A 19,506-nucleotide genomic window follows, 5' to 3' on the forward strand; every position below is an offset into this window, starting at 1 on the left:
TAAGAGTGGGGTAGCAGGGCAACTACTGGCGCAGCCAACCGATAAGCATCTGTACACCTTCGTCACGTGTTCGCACTGATGTTTCACACGCACGCGCGCCCCTTTTTCTCTGTATCACACACACGCGCGTTCTTTCTCTTTCTCGCTCTCTCCCCCTCTCTCTCTCAAGCACACACACACACACACACACACACACACACACACACACACACACACACACACACACACACACACACACACACACACACACACACACACACACACACACACACACACACACACACACGACTTGCTCTTAAAACAATTAAACAATCTCAGAAATGCACCCAGAACGAACAGCCCCATGTATTCGTTCAAGGGACAAATGCCTTTGTCATGTTACTTGATTGGCTAGATTTCGCCATTTCTTGCAGTACACAGACCTTTGAATACACACGCATCCATTGTGTATGTGCCTGTGTGCAAGAGGTAGATGGCGCATCACTTACACACAATTCGTGCTCCTCTAACTTATCGGACTTGCATTTCTTAACCTTGCCTTCTGGTGACTGCTCTCTCTTTCTCTCTGGTCTCTCTATTTGGTCTCTCACTCTGGTCTCTCTATTTGGTCTCTCTCTCTCTCTCTCTCTCTCTCTCTCTCTCTCTCTCTCTCTCTCTCTCTCTCTATATATATATTATTTTTTTCCCCTGCCAATCGCTATTCGGAAATAAAGGCACGTTTGCTTCTCCTTCCATGGTGCAGACTATATGTATGTATGAGGCTTTTTCAAGCAAAATACATCAATAAATTGCCGAACGCGCAAAAGAGCACACAACACACACACACACACACACACACACACACACACACACACACACACACACACACACACACACACACACACACACACACACACACACACACACACACACACACACACACGCACACACGGAGAGGATATGCTGAGCACTTATTTTCCTTTAGAATAAGACAACTTTACCTCCTCGTTCCGGGATCCCGCTGGGGCTCTGATCGGGATCCACACTCAGGCCAAGGCCGAAATCTCTTTTTCAAATCCCATTATAGGAGAAATAGTTGAGGATTGTACTCATAACTCCACACGATTAGGTTCCAAAAAATACCCCCAGTCGCCCAAAATATCGGCCGATACATCCGATGATAATCCGTGTGTGGTTAAGAAGGTTCTCCTGGAGGGGTGCGTCCGTTGAACATCCTCACAGTGCCAAAGAGCTCTCCTCGTCCTCTACCTCCCCTTCCTCCCGGTTTCATTCCTCTATGGGGGAGAAAATACCACCCGAGAGATACTCAATTCAATAATCCATCATGTAGCTAAATAATTATCAGTATTCCTCTCCTGCGGACCCTATCTTTGGTTCTCCGTTTAACGAACACAAGAAAACACAGAATTCCAGAACATAATTCCCCCCACCCCCCCACCCCGAAACAAAAAAGTCTAATTCCAATACACGGCGGAATACACCAGAATTCGTCCTCTCGTGTCTTCAAAGAGTATAATTTATGCGCGCGTTTGAATACGTTCGACAGTATGAGGGCGAGACGGTGTCCTCGCGCTGTCCCTTCCTCCGACGCCGCGCACATACAGGACACTGCTCCACTGCAGTCGCTCTTGGAGAAAAAAAGAAGCTTGTGGAGGTTTGGCTCGAGGAGGTTCCGATCGGTGGCGCGAGGCGTCCTGCTGCGTTCACGTCTCACTCGGTTCTCGCGCGTGAGGGGAACATAAGCAAAACTCGCTCGCGATCCGAATAATGTATGAACGCAATCAAAGCCTTAAAACACATTTTATCAAGGAACACGAAGGGGCGTAACGCTTTATGAGAACAAACCAAGCAGACAAGTTATCCGTCACGTCGACATTTTGGCACGTGGTCGACATAAAGCCCGTCGTGCGTCCCGTCGTCTGTCACGCGCGTCCCGGCCACCGCCTGTCACGCTAGCTTGCCCGGCTGCGGGTCGCTTTACCGGTTCAGTCAAGTAATGAAATGGCCGAAAAACGAGCCTCCTGACGACACCGGAGCCCACATCAAAGTTGTTCCGAGGCTCTTCGTCCACCGTCATGGGACACCGTCCCTCTAGTGATGCGCCGTCTCCATTTCGTAGCCACCCAACTTGTACAAAGGGATCAGACTATTCATTTAATTAGTCTGGTGTTGGGTCCTCATCCCGATAGTTTTTCCCCTCGGAACTATCCGTTCTTGTTAATCTCTCTCTCTCTCTCTCTCTCTCTCTCTCTCTCTCTCTCTCTCTCTCTCTCTCTCTCTCTCTCCATTCATTCATTCCATATCATAGAGACAGCATCATGGGGGAAATGGTGTTGGGCAAGGGTGCGCTCGTCGTGTGTCTCCGACGACACACGAGTGGGTGAGACCTCTATATGGTGCCATAAGCCTCAGTGATTAGGTAGAGAAGAGTGAGTGAGTGATGAGTGGGTGAAGGATGGGGTGTCATATGAGAAGCGTGCCGACCAGTGCCATTAATGTTCTCTGAAATGAAAAAGACGTAAAGAGAAAGAGTTACAGATGGATTGATACCATATCTTTATCACTCACTTCCTCTCCCACTCTCCTAAAGTGTTAACAGGGTGTGTGTGTTTTTGTTCCCGCTACATTAGGTTTGCCTTCAGCGCATTAGGCCGAAATTATGTTTCGGGATAACTAACCCCTATAACTACTGTAAATATAAAATGAACTAAACCAACACAAACACAAACACACACACACACACACACACACACACACACACACACACACACACACACACACACACACACACACACACACACGCACATACACACACAAATGAAGTGCATCTTCTTGATTGGAATATTTGAAAATCTGTCTCAATTTAATATTACACTGACAAAAGGTTGTGATCAGGGATACGGTCAGACGTTGATAAGCCGTGTCATCCTACTGGAGTGGTTGTCTACTCCAGTGTGCTGCATAGCCGGAGTCTTTGGGTGGGGGTGGGGGGATTGGCTTTCTATGTCAAATCTGGGCGGACGAGGAGTACAGAAAGAGTCTGTCAGAAAGCTCATTGATGTACCCTGGGGAAACAAACCTTTCAACCTCACAACCTGTATGTGACATCCCTGGATACCTTCCAGGATGTGTGTGCGTGTGTGTGTGCGCGTGTGTGTGTGTGTGTGTGTGTGTGTGTGTGTGTGTGTGTGTGTGTGTGTGTGTGTGTGTGTGTGTGTGTGTGTGTGTGTGTGTGTGTGTGTGTGTGTGTGTGTGTGTGTGCACAATCCGACTCATTATGATAATATAACAACACATTAAGTATGACATGCAAGTGAATAATGGATAAAGATCACTGGAGTCCAGTGCAACGGAGCCACGATGAAAAGCAATCAAAGCATTCGTGCCCAGATATGGGCTTTACTGCAGGGATCCTTTGTTGTTGTTGCTGTTAGTGCTATCCTTGGACCCAAACAGTTCCATCCATTGTGGCACAGTCCTAGTGATGTGGATAAGTAGAGCATCAGAGCGTCGAGTAGTCGGCTGTCCAGCTGTCTAAACCTTCAGGGCAAATGTTTACAGTGGCGTTTGTCATTTGCCAATTTTTATATAAAACAGTATCTGTATGTACTCATCTCAACAGGCAGGTTATCGTTCTGATTATATGATGTTGTCGTAGCATTAGTATTACTAGGAAGAGTAATAGTATAAGAGTTTATTAGTCGGTTTAATGCGGTGGAATACACCTACTACTACAAAACGCTTTTCAAGGTACTCAACAAAACTCTTGCTTTCGTAATATATTGTGAATCAAATGTTAAGAGTGATTTTGAAAAGGTTGACATTGAGCAAGTCACCCAGGAGCAGCTCAGCGGCCAAGCGTTGAGGGGGCAGCGAGGGGGCCGGGGTTACTGTGCCAGGGTTGAAGTAGGGGAGAAAGTGGAGGAAATACAGGCAATATAATGTGGTACCAAAACAACAAGTCAGCCAGAGACAGAAAAAACACTAAAATGAAATTGAGCTATGTGGAAAGAGTCATGACCTTACTTTAGCAGGGGCCTCTTGAGGTTGACACGTTGAAGAGACAAAGACACACTCCCAGGGAGAAAAACCAAAACCAGCTCAGTGTTTTTCCAGAGAGGGTGAAGGTGTGAAGTTCAGTTTGGAAGCAATCAACTACTAATAATTACAACTACCTTTGTACAGTGCCTGTCATCAGGAACCAAGGCGCTTTATATGAACAATTAACAAATAACGATTAAGCAATTAGAGCAGTGATCTGTGCATAAGCATAGATTTTTTCTTTAACAGATAGAAAATGTTGTATTAATTTCTTCCCTTCAAAAACCTGGATAGATTCACGTTCCATGTGCATTGGAGTAGAATCTGTGAGGAACCGGAGCATGAGAGACGAACCATGTTGGAAACCGCAGATAAACTGACAAACACCTCAACTCCTGTGCTATGATTGGGTGGGGGTCCTTAAGGTAAGAAAGTAATTTAAGGAAGGTTGGATAGTAATGCTAATAAGATAGAATTATTGGTCTAAGGGTAAGAGATGAATTCGGTTGTGTTCACATCACATCTTTTATGCAAAGGAGCGAGGGTTTTTCAAAGAAAATGTGAAGGGATGTTGCTGTACAATATATATATATATATATACATTTAATGGCCTGGGATAATATTGCCCTCTTTTCACATCTACAAATTGACAAATTCTGTGTGTGCGTGTGTGTGCGTGTGTGTGCGTGTGTGTGCGAGCAGATCCATTTATTGATCCGCCCTAAACAGCTGTAAGAGTCATTGAAACATTGTCAGGTCACTAATAGGATAGCTCCTTCTGAAATAACTGCACATTTTTTAGCCGAGACCCTCCTTGAAAAGGCAAGTCAATTAACAATTACCCGACTAATCCCCAACAGGAGATTATTTTCCCTCCTACTCTGTTTTTTTAATTGACCATGTCTCTGTGGAACAACATGGGGTTTTTAATCCATCGCATAATTTGGTTAGGTTTGAGGATGGTTTAAAGGGCATATCCAATCATTCTTTCCCATTGAATAGGCACGGCACTATACATCTCTGCCGACGTGGTTTTAAACCCATGCAAAATTGCGAGAATCTTGATTAATAGATTGTAATTCATTAGAATAATTTAATTTCTAATTTATTTAATTCACTGTCCATGAAGTTATTGGCTCATGCCTTCAGCGATCATAGGCTGTAGCCGTAAACCCTCCCCAACCAATAGCACCAGTAGCAGCCCCACTAGCACGGCACTACGTATATATAAAGCAGCCTTTTAAGTGTCAAGCAGGTCAGGCCAATAGATGCCTGCAGCTTCATTTCAGTCTCAGTCTTCAGGATTGTTCTACCCTGACCCTATTTTTTCCGTTATTCAGGATACGAGTGATTAATCCAGACAACAATATTTTAAATTGGTCCAGTGTTGAGTTAGAGCACATTGTAGCCATGAAACTGTCTGCAATGAAACCAGGGGCTTTAGCTCCCCCTCGATATCCATCCTCAAATAGTGCTTGTTTTTGCCACTTACTGCTTAACCTTATGGAAAGGATCCGTACTGAATAATACAACTTTTGTATTTACCTTTTGCTTGTTCCGGTCAGTTTGATATTGTGTTGCGGGAGATGAGTTGTTGCAGGATATTTCCCTGATGTGATTGATTGAGATAACAATCTCAACCCTCCTTCACCCAAACCTTTAACATAAAACTAATGGCGCATTTCCACCGGGCGGGTGTGGTCCGGTTAGGTATGAATAGGTGCGGCACGGTTCGCGTTTCCCTCGCTAAAAGTGGGCGGGGTCCCGACTTAACCGTGATTAGCCGTACTAAACTTTCTTTATTGAAGAAAATGTCGTGCAAAAGTTTGCCATCCTTCTCTGACGATGCTTACATAGTTGCAGCGGTTATCGCCCTCCGGCTTAACCCCGCCCTACCATAAGGATACTGTCGGCAGTGGAAACGCGAGCCGTAACTGATCTCATGACGCGTTTCCACTGCAGGGTGCGGTACGGTTTGGTTCGCCTCAGTCCGGTAGGGAGGGGGCGGTATAGCCCAGCTCAGTTACGAGGTCGCGTTTTCCTCCGCCGACAGTACCCTTTATGGTAGGCCGGATGTCGATCGCCGTGGCAGCTACGTAAACATCGTAAACAACGTCTTCCTCCCCAAGAATGCAGAGGAACGTCTCCACCTCCTTGTTCGCCCAAGCAAGCGTTTTACGCGACATGTTCATTGTAAAGAGAATAATACCTCGAGGCTACTATTTGTTTGTTTTTATCCCCACATCGTCCGGAAGTGACGATTCTGTCGACCAATCAACGGAGGGGGTGTGTAGCTCGAATTTTCCGGCACTCTTTTGGGCATCTCAGTACCCCAACGCAGGAGTACTGAAGACGAGGGCAAAACGAGTACGGCTCAGTCCGGGTCAAGGGAAGAAACACGGCATAAGGAAAACCGCATCTTCCCTCTTGGGCCAAGGCGTGCTTGGCCTAAGTGCACCCGCCGGTGGAAACGCGCCATAAGCCACCCTTTCTGTTATCCCGGACAACTCATGTCTCCACCTTTTTCTCACGACTCAGCCCTTCGCGAGAGAGCATACTTCTCTGTTTAGAGCAAGACCCCCCCTTGTGTAGGACCCAACAACCAACCGACAGGATCGAGCAAAAGGTGAAGAAAAATGTAGTCGGTATCCTTTCCATAATGTAAAAATGCATCTAGCCCGTCAGGGAGAAAAACTAGCACTTTAAGGGGATGTACGTTGACGGGGCAGTATTGCCCCGTTACATTGCAGACCATTTTGCGGCTACAATGGCTGAATCGCACTTCCTCACTACAGGACCAATTTAAAACATTGTTGTCTCTTTAATTTAAAATCCTCATGAATATTCACCATCAATACTTCTAACGGGTCAATCAGTAAGTATGTCAAAAAAATTATCACTCTAGGTGCATTCAGGAGATCATGGAAATCCTTTCCCTTTCCAACCACTGTGTAGACAATAGGGTGATTGGACCAAGTTGTATCTCCTGGCTCTCGATCTCGAGCTATAGCGCCACGGTGGACTAAAGCCATGTATCTATAAAATGCTGGCCCTGAGAAGATGGCCTTAACACCATCCCACCTGTCTAATGTGTGCCTGTAGGTCATACAATAATCATCTGTCTTGAGCATTTCCAACCTCTACTCGCATTAAAAAGCTCACCCATTGCTAGATATGTTTGTATGCAGGCCACCGCGTCCAGGTGTTACCACCATTGGGAACAACCATGGGTACATTTTATGTCCCACTCATTCAAAGCTGGTCACTTAAGGAACTATCGTGGATGGAAAAACGTTATTTGAGTGCCTTAGAAGAAAGAGTTTACATAAAGTGTGATCAATTAGTGATTATTATTATAGTTGTAATGGAGCCTTCAAATGGTTAATAGCACTAATTGGTGATGTTCTCTCTATTATTGTCCAATAAGTCCACTTACAATTGAAATGCAGGGCTAACTCCTTTCCTTTTAATGTCCAATGAGCTTAAATTTCTATAAACCAAACTGATATATTTTATGCAAAACAAAGCTAGGGAAAGGTGATGCAAATCACCATATGTTTGTACAATGGTATGCCTATACTAACTCACTAATGAAAGAGCTGGTTAGGCCAGTCGTCCTAGATCTGTTTTAGTAGATAGTAAAACAAATACAGGGATAATGTGCTTTTGAAGCAGTTTGAAATATCATTGCACCTCGATGAGGTAGCACCTCTTGAAGGGAATTGCCCTTAATTGACTCCACATGAAAACTAAACGGTGGACAGCTTGGTTTGGTTGATATTTCTGAAGGTTCATCAGGATTTTGAGGCATTGCAGCTTCAAAAGGCCTGACGTTTGGTGTTTCAGAATACATTGCATGATATTATTATGCATTGCAAGTATGACATCAACTCAAATATGATGATTACAATCAAATCGTCAAACGAATCATAAACAAATACAAAAATAATGTTGTTTGGGCAACATTTCGGATATCTTACAGATACATTATTTATTTTGTTGAAATGTATTTTGGCAACGTTTTGGAGTAGGATGCATCATTAAATAATCTAAAGCCTTGTTGTTGAGCGTTTTTTTGTTGACCTCGGGATGTGGTCTAACTCATCGGATGACAATGTGAGCAAGACCCAATCTGGGACTGTCCCGACCTGACATTTAATGCTTCCTGGCGTGGTCACTTGATAAAAGTCACGTTGAAATGACAAGTGTAACCGAGGCCTTGGACACCATACAAGATGATTTCCACTGAGCTGTCGAGTTTTCATTATGCTTCCTCTCCTCCTTTAAATCCCTTTAATGAAAACCCAGCAGTTGGCCTTGACGAGCACCATAGATACTGAAGGCTAAGGCCTTATCCTGCTGCCAATGCTATTGATTACCTGATTATCTAGTGACAGCCTTGATTTGCTGCAACCAGCGTTCCAAATGGATGGGAGGAGAAGTTGGTGAGAGAATCGATTGTGATCCGACAGATGAACTTTTTAGGAGCTAGAAATGCTGTCACGGGCCAAAAAAGGTTGGGAATCGGCACTGTGTACACAACAACCTAGTAATAGTACCCAAAGCCTGTGGACCACGTGATAGTAGAGAGGTCTGCAGATGAGCAAAATCCAGATATCTACAGTACAATGATTACACTTAATTGTGATGAAGTTGGCCAAATAGGATCCGAAAACACGTTATTGTGTTCATTTGCATCTGAGCATCCTATCAACATGAATTAAGGATTTATTGTGCCTTGTGCTATTCATTTGACTGGTTTGTTGCTAGGGGTCATTATAATCATAGAGAATCAAGAAGGTAAAGTCAAACGTTTTTCAAAAGCCAAGAGCAGGCACATTTATTTCCTCTGTGTAATCAGCACTAGACAAAGACTATCAAATATTTTAATACCCTGAATGTGACCTGAATGAACATATTGTTACAGATTATGGACGGGGAGTAAGAGATTTATGTTGTGTTACTTATACCGATGGAGCGTGACTGGCCAAGTAATCCGAGTGTTGGATCTACTGCATGCTGATGAGTGCCTGGCCCTGGCATTCAATGGCATCAAAACAGCTGCTGGCATTAGTTCTGCAGCCACTTCTGGATTCATAATTCGAGGTCAGTCAATCTGTTGTCTGCCTGTCTAGGCCTTTATGCTTACATGTAGATGCAGTTGCATTGCTGAGCATGACACAGGGTTCGTACGGTCATGAAAAACCTGGAAAAGTCATGGAATTTTAAAATGGTTATTTCCAGGCCTGGAAAAGTGCTTGAAAAAAATAAAGTCCCAAAAGTTTTGGAAAAGTCATGGAAAAATGTTTTATTCATATTTTCTTGTCGTTCATTTACGCTGAGTTTTAAATCATGAATATGCCTTTAAATGAAATACGCTCAAAGTATAAACAGGCACGCGCTGAAACTAAAACATACGCAACTGAAACGTTTGTTGGCCATAGCAACAGTATCTGAGGGAAGCCAAAATTATTCAAAATGCCAGGGAAGTGTAGGTTCAGCAATGCTTGGTTGCGAAATGAGAAATATATGTCATGGGTTTCATCCGACAAAGACCCGGGCCGAGCTAAATGTAGGTTATGTGGTGACAAAACGTTTGACATGTCTAACATGGGAGAGGCGGCATTAACGAGCCATGCGAAAGGCACTAAACACCAGAGCGCTGCTGCTAGCGGAGCTAAGTCAAACCCCATCACCGGCTTTCTCACCACCACAGCCAGGGCAACTGCTACGGCAAACAGCACGTCTCTCTCTTTGGCCAAGCAGTCGTCAATAACCGATGCTGTCACAAAAAAGGAAGTCTTAACTGCGGAGGTAATGTGGGCACTGAAGGTGGCTAATTCGCATTATTCGTTTAAGTCATCTGAAGATGCTAGCCTGCTCTTTCAAAGAATGTTCCCCGATAGCCAGATAGCAACACAGTTTGCTTGTGGCGAAAGCAAATGCTTGTACCTCTGCTCTTTCGGTCTCGCGCCCCACTTCAGGAGTCTGACGTTGTCCAACGTAATGAAGCAAAGGGCATACGTCATTCTCTTCGACAAAAGCCTGAATAGTTATTTACAGTCCAAACAGATGGATTTACATGTGAGGCTATGGGATGGCGCCGATGTTAAGACAAAATACATCGGCTCTCAGTTCATGGGACATTCATCTGCCCTCGATGTCGTTGCGAATCAATCATTTGTGTCATTTAATGTACACAGTATGCCTCCGAATTCCCATTGTTAGTTTTAATACTACATTTTATCACTTTTGCACGTTAACACCGAGATTTCACAAAATGTTTGGTCATGGAAATTTGGTTTAAAGTCATGGAAAAGTCATGGAAATCCATTGGTCCAAAAGTGTATGAACCCTGATGACACTTCTAATGTTGCTTGTGCTGTGAAGAAGTATGAATAAAAGACAACATGAGAATATGAGGTCAAGGCCGTTTGTTACAAACAAGTATATTGGTGGTTATGGAGATGCATAAACAAGGCAGACCCAGAGTTGACAAACTTGACACCGCTACCTTCAGCGATGATGCCAACCTCTATTTATAGATTGGCATCATCACACAGAGTGACTCACGATTCATCATGAACGTGTTGACATTGGTGATAGCGTTATTGTTATATGAATTATTATATAAAAACATGCTTTGAAAATTGGTTGCATAAAAGGTTAGATGGCGGTAAAATACACGGTTTATACATTTTTGTAATGGCGATGCATTTCTATTCTGAAAAGCTGAGCAGTGTTTCCTCTCCTTGGCTTAGCATCCTCAGCAACATTAAGACTCATCGTCAGGACATGATAAATAAAGTACAGCGATAGAATTATTGTCATTATTATTTTGGTAAGGGGAAAGGCAGTTAGGGCTTTTACTGTTTATTGAACAATACTGCCATGAGTCTGTGGCAAACAAATAGAGAGTGAACCCAGATAGTAATTGGTTGAGAATTTTGATTAATCTAAGTTGTGAAGTACTGATCAATGTCAGACCATGCATATTCAATACCTAACCATAGTAATCTGAACCAACCTTTCTCCCCCCTATTCTCACCTGGGAGATGGGCCTACCATTAACATTGATTAATCTGGCAAGCTAACTAAGCAAACTAAGGTCTGGGTTGCTAACACTATTCATACTATCCAAAAATATAGAAGTGAGTACACAACAAAAGCTAAATGTAGGCACATATATTGAGCCAGTAAAGTTGCCTAAAAGCAAACATAAGAAAATTCTATTTTCACACTCTATTCCCCAACTTCCCCCTCCGTTTCTCTACCTGCCATTTGTTGGTATGTGCCATTTCCTTGACCCCTTGAGGGGTGTCAAGGGTCAAAGGCTCAGAATGCACGGTAACGTCTCCCTCTGATACACACATGAGGGTTCCTATCCCAATACGTTTTATTGGGGAGCGGAACTGTTCAGAGTATCCTGAGACCTGACAACACTGTATAAAAAGGTCCTTGCTTTTGCCAATGCTTTGGACTTCTCCTTGCGATGCAAATAGAGAGACGCAGGGCGAACTCCCATCAGAGATCTTGGTTTATTGAATTGTTTTGTTTCTTTTATGTTTGTTGCATGACTGTTGTATGTTTGTTATGTTATTGTACGTTTATCACTCACTTAAATTAGCCTAATTGTTATAAGTTTTGGAAGACTCTTTAGTCCTACTCAGTTTAGACAGAAATAATTGATGTGGGACAAATAGAAAAGTTACATTTCCCAATGAATATACTGTAGATACTGTTCTACATTACTATTAGGCTTTATATTCAAGGTGGTTACGTTGTTGAATATTCATTTTCGTAATTCTTCATGGTGCTGAATAAGGAAAAAGAGAATAACTTCTCATCTTCAAATTCACAGAAACCAAATTATTTAAATGGTGCATTGGTCACACACAGACAGACACACACTAACACTCACTCACTCACTCACTCACACACACGTCATTGGTCTTGTGTTTGAATGTCGGGTCTGTCTCTTTAAGTCAAAGCTGCTCTTTTCTGAGCCATTTTACCATTGAGTCCAACGAAGCGTAGCGAGGGCTAATTGACTTGTAGTTCTGCTGTTGCTCTCAGTGTGAGGAATGTTGATTGAGACATTGCCCTCCCACACACACACACACACACACACACACACACACACACACACACACACACACACACACACACACACACACACACACACACACACACACACACACACAAAGATAGACATTGACAAACACAAAAGAGATATGACGTAGCGCAACAGGGAACAGCGTGGCATTCTGAAAATATTTGTGTATGAATCTCTATTATCTACCTGCCATATCTATTCTCTTTGTTGATGCTGTATGTTCTGTAAGGCAGCAAAGAGAGCCACTGATGAAGGCTGTGGATGAAAGCCTCACACGCATGCAAGGAACATTCCTGACACGCAACGTCCCTCACTTCCATTATAAGATGCAGGAACCACAGGAAGGCATTTACACACACACACACACACACACACACACACACACACGCACACGCACACGCACACGCACACGCACACGCACATCCTCAGACAGACAGACAGACTCACAGCTTATCTGTTTTTTTGAGTGAAGTAGATGTAAAATACTGTATAATGGACAGATTGCTGGTTATCATTTATATCTGAATAAGATAAGTCAACCAGAGCTTGAATATTAAGACACACATGTTGAACCATTTCCTTAAATCTGCAGTGTATTGCTACTGTATCACTGAACAAGGAAAAAACACAGAAGAATAGATAAATTATAGGAAGTTATGGAAAATGCAGATTTGGAATCCTCAGTACCTGGAAGGCAAACTCAACCATGGTAGTTTTAAAATAAGTGTAAATGCTTTCTATACCAAAGCAAGAGTGGTGGCTCTCACACTGATTACCACTTCTGATGAGCATCACATAAGCAGTGCATGAATGCTAAGTGGCAACCGGGATACTAAATGGAGCATCATGGTGCTGTTAAGAGGCAGGTTCATAGACTACATCCCCAAGGCCACGGATGGAAGCTTCCATCACGGTGAACGGCTGACTAGCAGCCGGAGAGATATCACAGCTGGATAGAAAAAGGAATACAAACATTGGGAGCACACACACACACACACACACACACACACACACACACACACACACACACACACACACACACACACACACACACACACACACACACACACACACACACCAAACACCATCATCTATAGTTATTTATCACACATCTATACATTCTAATCCAAATCGCATTTGAAGCTTGAAGTGGACAAATAATAGGGACAACTACTTTGTTTATGCATTTAGCCTCTACTTTAGGTAACTAGCTAACATTGCTATATACCATGTGTTGGAGCGTCAGTCGCTACGTGGAAGCCTCATTGCGGTTGAGATCAGATGGAAGCGGGCCGTCGTGGTGGTTTTTTTTCATGCTTCTGTGAATAAATCTAATTCCAGGTGTTTGCTTATGGATGGCCAAAACACACACAATGAGCCAAACACATGTGACCCGCAGCATCATGAAGTGGATATTTCAAATCATTCAATATAGTATGCACCTAGTGACACAGAAGTTAATGTGGTTCTGTTTCTAACCTTCTACATTCTACCTCCTCTTCAGCCCTCTCATTTCGAGCTAATATCCCTCTATGGGGCCTATATTGCACCCAGTAGTGTTGGCTCGTTCGTTCGCGAACCGGTTCGAATGAACGAGTCTTTAGGACGAATGAACTGAACCGGTTCATCTCTCTCGTTCGTTCGGTCGTCTCGTTCACCATTCGATTCACCGGAAACTCGGCTGAACGAACGAACGAGTTTCCGGTAGCACTAACTCCACTGAGTCTGACTGACTCAACTGCGAACCGTGCAATGGCGTGCATTCAATGATGCGATTCACCGTTACTGGAAGCTAGGCTGAATCGCGAACGACTCCTCCACGTTCAGTCGAGTTTCCGGTGAATCGATTCACCGGAAACTCGACTGAACTGGGAGGAGTCGTTCACGAATTGTTTGTTCGTTCAGCCTGGTTTCCGGTAGCGGTAAATCGCATCATGGAATGGACCCCATTGCACGGTTCTCAGCTGAGTCAGTCAGACTCAGTGGAGTTAGTGCTACCGGAAACTCGACTGAACAAACAAACGGACGAACGATTCGCGAACGACTCGTGGCGAACTGAATCACGCGAACTGGGTCACGGAAACGAATCATTTAATCCACCACTAGCACCCAGCGCAATTTGCCTTCTACACCGACGCATGTATCGTTGCTAGTTTACACCTGCCGTAGAGCTGATTTTCCCCCGCACCAACTCGCGCCACTACACTTGCGCTGTTAGAGGCATGTCAATGAAAAGCAGAGGCGTGTTCCGGCGCAAATGATACATGGGGCTATTTTACTGATCCTAAAAGCAATTGTGCCACTGACCGGAATATACCTGTGCCGTGTTCCAATATCCATACTATCCGTACTTACTAGCCTAAGTTTGAGTACATAGGGCGAAAATAAGTGTACTGAAAGGAACCGGATGGTGTACTCAAAACGATCAAATTGCGAAGTGTGTGGCGACGTACACTTTTCGTACTCAACAGAAGCCATCTTAGCTATGTAGCGGAAGAGGGCGGAGCCAGGCTGAGCCAAAGTCGGCACATTTTCCACACAGCCTGCATTAATAGAGTCATTTTGTAGTTTTTATAGCTTTTATAGCTTTTAATAGCTGCTAGGCATAAAGATTTCACCGTTCAAAGCAGGATGTGTATTGCGGGGGAGGAGCCGCGGCGGCAGTCGTGATCATCATTTCCGGTTAGTGCACCACAGCGTATTCGATTTGGAACAACACTGACATCTAAAAATTAGCGCACTTAGTGAGTGCGGATAGTGTACTTCGTTTAAGTGTTAAGTGCTCATGGAAGTATGGATATCGGAACACGGCATTGGTCTAAATGCACTAGCGGATAGCGCAGTTGGTGTTGCTATTTTGAAGTGCCATGGCAGGTCGGAACTTCAACATAAATGTACACACACGTAGGCTATACACAGTACAAACATGTAAACGATTAGCCTAAATGAAATATTATGATGTCAAAGATTGTGATGTGTGAAATTGTGTAGAAATAGCATACGGATTTTGGAAACAAAATTTCTTTCCATAGGGGCTGCATGAATGAACACTGTAGTAGGCTAAAGCCATGGGTTAAAATAATAATAACAATACTAAAGTCGAGCAAAGTATATCCCAGCCTTTGAAAACAAAATCTTGTTTTAGGGTAAATGATAACGTTGGTTGAATTATTTGTGAAAGAACAGCTGATGCAGCGGTAAGAAGTTGTACTTTTAAATCAATGCAAAAAAGAATGGCATTGTTAAGCCGATATCTTTTAGGATTGATGAGTATTTGATCGTGAGAAAACATCGTTTTACCACAAGTGAGTGTTTAAAAGAATGAAATAACTAAGCACTAAACATCTTTCTGATATTCGCTGGAAGGTGCCTTTAATCTTTTAAACACATTTGATCATTAGTTTAAGTTAGTGTTAGTGTAGTTTTTAGTGTAATTTGTGATACTCGTGGACCAAACAATGATTACCCATACGAGGGAAGGGCTGCTGATGTACCGGCCGGGACCAACGGCCGGGGCCGTTGGAGCCCCACCCGCGGGCATACCTGCGGAGCTTAGGAGACACCGGAGGGGAACGAGAGCCGGAACGAAGGCAAGGTTGAGACGGGAGACGCACAGGAGATTTAAACCTTGCCTTCCATCTATCGTGATGGGGAACGTGAGATCGTTGGCCAACAAAACGGACGAACTAACAGCCTTGGCGAGCGGTCAATGTGTGTACCGGGAGTGTAGTTTGTTGTGCTTCACGGAGACATGGCTACATAGGAATATACCGGACTGTGCTATCGAGTTGGCTGGCTTCACGCTAGCGAGAGCGGACAGGGGACGACTGAGCGGAAAGAAGAAAGGAGGGGGTCTAGCCGTCTTTGTGAACACAAAATGGTGTAACCCCGGACATGTTACCGTGAAGGAGAGCATCTTGTTACCTCCCTCAGCTTCCCTGCTCCGAACCGTAGTTGGGAGCGAGCTGGTTTGAATTATATTACTTGGCTCGTTGCAGGTAACTTGCTTGTCTAATGGTCCGGTTAACATAGCCGAAGCACAAACAGTGAGGCGTTGGTGGGTTGCAGCAATGAATTAGGCTTTCTTTATTTCCACAATGGTACATTCGCAAGCATAAAAGGCTACTATCCGTTCGCACTGTAGACTCCGACTGATTTCCCGCGTGGTCCTTCGTTTTACACTACCCACAACACACCCGTTCTATTACGTCACACCTAATGCGCCACACAAACGTATTTTACCCCAACAAAACCACCAGGGGGAGCCAGAGACTGCAACACTACCCCCACTCTGGAGAATGTTTAAACCCTTAACATATCTCCAGCATCACTACACTGTACACAGGAAAATACCAATTAGACCGTCATTATACAAGCATCCAACCATAACATGTGTTTCCCACAGGCCCTGAAGGGGTCCTCTTCCAGTGGAAAGTTAAGGTGAAAAGGCAATGCCTATAAACGTAAATTAAAGCGTATTCCCCACTCCTTTCGTACATGTAGGCAAATGGCATAAACACTCATACATTAGGGTAATTTACAGGGTGTAAGATTTCAAGTGCAATAGCGTACTACAGGGTGTAGGATTTCAAGTGCAAAAATAGGGCAACATTTTCTATTATACAAATAACATTTTTCTTTCTTTCAAATCGTTTTTCACACGCATGCCCATTAAGTGCCTCAACGGTAAACATACCCAGGATGCTCCAATAAAACTATGCGCACCATTAGTTTTCAAACCACCGACTGGTGACAGCAAACAACAATATCAAACCGTTAAATCGTATAAAACTTCACATTTTTAACCTCAACATAGGCGAGTTACCTTGCAATGACACTACTGGAAATACAATCTTGGTTATTGTCAATGCTCAAACTCTTTTGCTTTGACAATACTGGAACTTCTTTTTTTTTTTTTTGGTTTGGACAACACAGGAACTCTTGTTTTTGTTGTCTTTTACTGGAACTCTTTTTCTCTGAGGAGGGCAGCGATCCGCCTACACCCAACCTCAAGCAACTATGCTCAGTGATCAATCCAGTCACCAAACATGTCAGGAGCTCTGCGGACCCTCCGGGGTCGACGCCGAGGGGTGGAGCTCAAAAGAGGACGAGCAGCTTCTCCCCTGGCCGTATGCGAGGTCCCAGCCTCCTCCAGCGAAGGCTCAGCGGGGTGGCAAGGAAGCTGGCTGCTGCTCGGTGATGGTGGTGGAGAGAAGAGGCCTGGAAGGGCCTCCACAACAGGGTCCTCCGTCTCTGGTGACGTGCCCCAAAGGTCAAGGGGACTGCTGTCGATTTCTGAAGAGCTGGGGTCTGACGACGGGGGTGGCGCCTCCACTGGTGCCCACGTTCCAGCCTCCCGAAATGTCCAGCTGTTGTCTAGTGCTGTCCTGGAATGGTAAGCTTTGAGTTTGTCGTGATGAACGACTTTCATCTTCATCCTCTGACCCTTTTTAATCCGGTAGACCAAGTCGTCCAGTACGCCCACAATGAAGTACGGACCCTCGTAGGAAGGCAGGAACTTCCGCACTTTATCCTTTACTCTCTTGGTGCCTTTGACTAGGAACCATACTGCATCACCGACTTTGTGTTGGACTCTGCAAACATTTTTGTCGTACTGTCGTTTGGCACGCTCGACAGATTTTCCCAGCGCCTCCCGGGCCAACTGGTGAGATAGCTCGAGCCTTTCCCGGAGCTGTACGACATAGGATGGAGGGGTAGTAGTGTTGTCTGGGTCAGGTGGCAACCCAGCAACAAGATCCACTGGCTCTGTAATTTCCTGCCCGAACAGCATCATGTTAGGCGTCAGGCCCGTGGAGCTGTGTTTGGATGCACGGTAGGCCATGACTGCATATGGGGTCATGATGTCCCAGTCCCAGTGACATTGTTCCGCAGTGGTGGCTATGATTTTCTGCAGGGTGGCATTGAAACGTTCTACTTGGCCGTCTGACTGCGGCCGAAACGGCGTGGTCCGTGTCTTGTCGATTCCCAGCAGTTCACACATTCTCTGGAACACAGCCGACTCGAAATTGGTACCTTGGTCGCTGTGTAGGCACTGTGGAGCTCCGTACCGGCACACCCACTCGGAAACAATCTTCTCGGCCACCGTCGTTGCTTGTTCATTGGGAACCGGGTAGGCTTCCACCCATTTGCTGAAGTAGTCTTGTACTACTATTATGTAGCGGTTGCGCCTTTCAGTTTCATTTAATGGTCCCATTAAATCGACTGCGATGCGTTCGAAGGGGGCACCAACTCGCACTGTGCCCATGGCGGCTTGAGGTGTTTTCTTCGGGCGGGCTTTTGCAGCACAGCTGGTGCAGGTGCGGCACCACAGAGTGACGTCATCCCTCATATTGTACCAGTAGTACCGGGCCTTGAGACGTGCGAGTGTCCTTTCTCCTCCAAAGTGGCCACCGACTGGGCCATCGTGCAATTGCTCCGTGACTGAGGTGCGGTACTCTTGAGGCAACAGGATCTGTGGATAGAACACCTTTCCATTTGTGCAGTAGAATTTCCTCAGCAAAACGCCATCTTTCTGGTAGAGCCTTTTCCACTGCGACCAGTAGGCTTTGGTGGCAGGGCCGTAGGGTGCTATGTCCGCCCAGGGTGGCCTGCTCCTCCCCTCGTCCATCCACCTCCTCACTGGTGCTATGTCTGGGTCAGCTTCTTGGGCACTGATTAATTGCTCTTGGGTCCAACCACTGAACAGGTTGGTTTGGGCTGGCTCACTCACCCTGTAGACACCTGGTCGGAACAGAGAGCCAGCTTGATCATTACTGAAAACGTCCGCTACCCCCACTGGAAGATGCTTAGACTCAACTGCAGGGCTGCCTCCATAGCTATCTTCAGGCACCACTACCCCCACTGGAGGTTGCTCTGCAGTAGTTTCCACGGAATCCTCTTCAGGCACCACTACCCCCACTAGAGGTTGCTCCGCAGGAGTTTCCACGGCATCCTCTTCATCCTCTTCGGCCATGTTGCACTGAATCCCCTTGTGCTGGAACTGGTTACTGAGGCTAGGCTCCGGCACTGTGCATGGGCATGACGTCCGGCAGGGTCTTCTGGAGAGCGCGTCCGCATTTTGGTGGTGTCTCCCTGGACGATGGATCACCAGGAACTCGTACTCTGCTAGTTTCTCAAGCCAGCGAGCAAGCTGACCCTCAGGCTCCTTCATCCGAGTCAACCAGCGCAGGCTGCTGTGATCAGTCCGTATGATGAATGATCTCCCTAGTAGGTACTGCCGGAAATGAGAGGTGAACTCGACAGCTGCCAGAAGTTCTCGTCTGGTGGTGCAGTAGTTTTGCTCAGTGGGCGACATTCTCCTGCTCCCATAGGCTAGCACTCTCTCCTCA

At 45.1% G+C, this 19,506-nt stretch overlaps 1 protein-coding gene and 1 long non-coding RNA gene across 3 annotated transcripts in view; both read right to left on the reverse strand.

The window, feature by feature from the left end:
* The window catches only part of lrfn5a (leucine rich repeat and fibronectin type III domain containing 5a), a 111,235-nt gene extending 109,008 nt beyond the window's left edge, over window positions 1–2,227 (reverse strand). For both annotated transcript variants that reach the window (XM_060051807.1, XM_060051804.1), the window contains exon 1: window positions 981–2,227. The gene's annotated coding sequence lies outside the window, so the exon portion shown is untranslated. The remainder of the gene's footprint in view (window positions 1–980) is intronic.
* A 7,131-nt stretch (window positions 2,228–9,358) lies between these two features.
* On the reverse strand, window positions 9,359–10,185 carry LOC132457477 (uncharacterized). The gene is made up of 2 exons (XR_009525671.1): window positions 9,750–10,185; window positions 9,359–9,709 (listed from the first exon to the last, which is right to left on the reverse strand). It is a non-coding gene; the product is annotated as an uncharacterized LOC132457477 (long non-coding RNA).
* Window positions 10,186–19,506: the final 9,321 nt, after the last annotated feature.

This window comes from Gadus macrocephalus, chromosome 5 (genome assembly GCF_031168955.1).
Source record: "Gadus macrocephalus chromosome 5, ASM3116895v1".
Taxonomy (NCBI): Eukaryota; Metazoa; Chordata; class Actinopteri; order Gadiformes; family Gadidae; genus Gadus; species Gadus macrocephalus.